The 3,927-nt window shown below is 33.0% G+C and overlaps 1 long non-coding RNA gene across 1 annotated transcript; it reads left to right on the top strand.

Moving 5' to 3' along the window:
* Positions 1-1,354: 1,354 nt before the first annotated feature.
* On the top strand, positions 1,355-3,107 carry LOC127858219 (uncharacterized). Its single transcript, XR_008038813.1, has 3 exons — positions 1,355-1,420; positions 2,167-2,261; positions 2,539-3,107. It is a non-coding gene; the product is annotated as an uncharacterized LOC127858219 (long non-coding RNA).
* Positions 3,108-3,927: the final 820 nt, after the last annotated feature.

The following is a 3,927-nucleotide window of genomic DNA, read 5'->3' as shown; positions in this document are numbered from 1 at the left end:
TTATCATTCAATGGCGCAGTTAAGAGTGTTGCCAACCAATTTAAGGTAGTGTTCCTTTGTCTGAACAAGAACAACAGCTATACGAATAAAGGCAGTTTCCAAACACCGAATAATTATATAAGGTGTTCGATGCAAAATAATCTTATATTGGTTTACACCCTCACACAAAAGTGGAAAGAGGACAACGACAACGAGCGAGGCATGGTATTGTAAGGCGCATGGGGGGTAAGAGGGTTAGGGTAAGGGGTAGGGGTAGGGTTAGGAGTCGTGTTTGAGTTTGGGTTAGCCTTAACCCTAACCTTAACCCTAACCCGGCACCTAACCTTAACCCTAAACCTAACCATTACCCAGGGTTATCACCCCTATACCATATCTCACTCATTGTCTTGTTCTCTTCCCACACAAAGCACAAGGACAAAATAAGATGTTAGGAAAAGAGCATGTATGTATACAAGTAATATATTAACGGCATATGAAACGGTGAAAACATTTGTTTTTTTTTAAGTATGTTAGGATAAACTACCAATTTATTGAAAGAAACGTAGGTACAGAAAAGACCATACTAGACCATAGTACGCTGACCTGGTCCTAAAGAACCCTTATGTCGAGCACTTTCCGAGTAGATGGATGCAAGAGACCCGGATGTACACTACTCCAATACATTTTCAAAACAAACATTCTAATTAAGTTCAATCAAGATTCAATCATACATTTTGCTGCTAGAGTGTTTTATTGAGATTTGACATGGCGATTTAGTTTTTCGATGCACATGACCCAACTTTGAACACAACCTAGATATTTTCATGATAGCCAGTATGACTAAATTGCATCAATACCGTGTGAAAATTGGAACACTGTTAGAATCATAATCCATGTTGACCATTAAAGTATGACATAGACTTACCACAATAGCTCATAATGAGTCCGCTTGGTAAGTTTTGCTAAAAATCTTAACAGCATGATATTATCATTGAAACGTTATTATTCGTTGCCATAAATATAAATTATGATTATAGTTCAAAACCATGTTCATTGCCAACCATTTAAAAGCATCATGTAAATAATAATGCTTATGAAACGTCTGATAGCTTAAAGGACTACATGTATCCCTCCAATTCATTAAACATATCGCAATGACTGATTGTTTAAAAACATGAAATCTATGAACAATTTAAATGAACGTGTCATTTAATTTCATACCCAGTTTCAAGATATACATTAAATACGCTTGTACAATAAGTCCAAATAAAAATTAATCGTGTGTGGAATATTATTAAATCTGTAGTCAGCTATATTTGTGCGTTCGACGTTTAATGTTGACAGAAACAACACCTCTTTTTTTAGTATTTCTTATCAGATTGTCCCATACATGTTTATTCTGAAAATGAATTGGAATTTACTCTTTAATTTCAACAACATGGTAAGTGAAGCTTTGTTACTATAGTAAAACAATTATTTATATTTAGTGCACACAGTTACACTTTCCTTTTACTTTATTACTTTTCATCATTTTAAAGAACACTTGTTTTTAAAGTTCAAACCTCAAACCAAATGTTAGCTGATTAAGTGTAATAATTGCTAGTTTACACTTAAACGGATTGCTTTTTGTTGGATACAACCCGGTTAGCGTTTATAGAAACAAAGGTGAATAACATCATAGTAAATTGTAATTACACGTCATTTATTAACACGACTATAGAGATAAGTCACACGCCTGTTAAGATATTTAGATATTCGGTAGCAAATTTCAATCGTCCAAACATATACAATATATTATAATAGTATTAATCAATGGAATAAAGCAAACAATCAATTTTCATGAACTCTATCTGAAAAGATGGTATTGTTCTTATCAACTAATTGTGATTAATTGATAAATCCTTGCATAATTTGGGGGGGGGGGTTTAAACTGGTTGAGGGCTATTCGAACCCCACACTTACCTCAGAATTAAGCACATAACTAGCGTTGGTATAATAAAATCTCAGTTAAATGCAACTATTTAATCAGAAAATGAACAAACCAATGTCCTTTACAAAAATTGAGAATTATATATATTTATAAATGATGTAACAATTCTAAGTAGTGTTAATATATATTAATAAAGGATCCAAATACATGCAGTTACCCATTCTAAAATAAAGTTTATGTTTTTGATTTGTTTAAAGATTCAACTTCGGCAGATTGTCGAAATGAGTTCATGAGTGCGTTTGGATCCTGTTATTACTTCGGAAATGTATCGATGACGGTTATTGAAGCAGAGGTGTTGCAAATTTGCAAGTTTTTAATTCAGATAAATTCAAACGGTGCTAAAATAATGTCAGTGAAAAATAGTATATCTATATAGTGCACTTGCCTTTCTGCTGAGAGAGTATCTTGTGGTTGAAATGACTTACAGTTTGTAGCATAAGTAGTAGGCATAATATCGGTAAATATTAGTATTTCTTAATAAATAATTAAAGTCTTACACAACAGAACTCATCTCATGACATGTTTGATGGTTTTTACTATTTGAAAATACATGTATATGTATTTTATAGCGTTATTGTCGAGAACATGGCGGACATCTGGTTCACGTCGACTCAGCTCAAGAGAACAACTACATAAATTACTATGCTGTTGCACTAACATGTAGGTATCAGAATTGCAAAAGAAAACACCATTTGGTTCATGAGTAAAAATTGTGTACGTTCAGACAGATGTTGAAAAGCCGTATTGGATTAAAACGATTAATCAAATATACTTCCGACGTATATACCGTCCAAAAATAAAGGGGGATTAACAGTGGAAGTGGAATCACCTCAGTCGTCTCTTCGTCTGTCTGTTCGTGTGTCCATTCAATTAACCTTGTTAAAATGTTTTGCTACATTTTGTTTGTACAAAGTTCAAACGTGTTTGCTATTCCTCTATGTGTATAAAGTTTTGATGTGCACAATTCTGAATCGGACGGTGTAACTTACTAAAGTTATGCGTCTTAGTTGACTTTAAATCCCAGTACCAATCGTATGTTCACAAAAAAAACAGAATACATTAAATAACCATCTTGAACAAATAAAGATGACATAATGAAATCACAAAAGATGTATATCTGCTCATCCGCCTTTCTTTGAGTCATATACACAAAGGAGTACATGTAGTTCGTTTTTTTATTACAATACGAGCTTATACATATACCAGTTCTTTAATATAACATTAATTATTTCAATTATTTAAATATTTTTCAATAGCATTCCTTTTAGAATGTTTGATAGCACATGAACCCGGCTCTGTTGAAACAAAGCGGTCCTAACATCGGAGTTAACAGCCCATGATGTCACAGAAGGTCAAACACACCTAAGCAAATGCAGTACCTGTCCAGTAATAAAAGCTATGAAGTACATAATAAACGAACCATTCAAACGATGACAATTTGTGCTTGTGCCATATAAAATTTATGATTCAAACATACTAACAAATCTGTGATGTATACCCGGTATTACATAAACGTGTCATAAAACATTCAGAAAATGTTCATGTGCCATTGATATGACAGGTTTTTCATTCAAAGTCACCATGACCTCCGTGTTTTATTTTATGTTCATTCTGAATCAGCTGGCATAATTAAGTACTTTAAGTGTGGCTTTATGTGTTGACTATTCTATGATCTGTGTTATTGTGACAATTGCGAACAGCCCTTACATAATGGTCAACAAAATCCTTCCATATATATTTAGAACACTTTTGGTTAACCGTATTACAGATTTCCCTATTTTTTCTTGCTTAGAGATTCAACATTTTGATTGTAAATGTATAAACTTCCACAAAAATATACACATGGTGATGCTTTTAGTGTTGTCCAGAAGTAAATCCAGCCATTTCAATTATGTATGAATCTATGTTTTAGTTTATTCACCTTAACTGAATTACGGCTCACATAAATTATTCCAATT

Source organism: Dreissena polymorpha, chromosome 14, assembly GCF_020536995.1.
Source record: "Dreissena polymorpha isolate Duluth1 chromosome 14, UMN_Dpol_1.0, whole genome shotgun sequence".
NCBI classification, from domain to species: domain Eukaryota; kingdom Metazoa; phylum Mollusca; class Bivalvia; order Myida; family Dreissenidae; genus Dreissena; species Dreissena polymorpha.
This window is presented reverse-complemented; position numbering and strand designations above follow the sequence as displayed.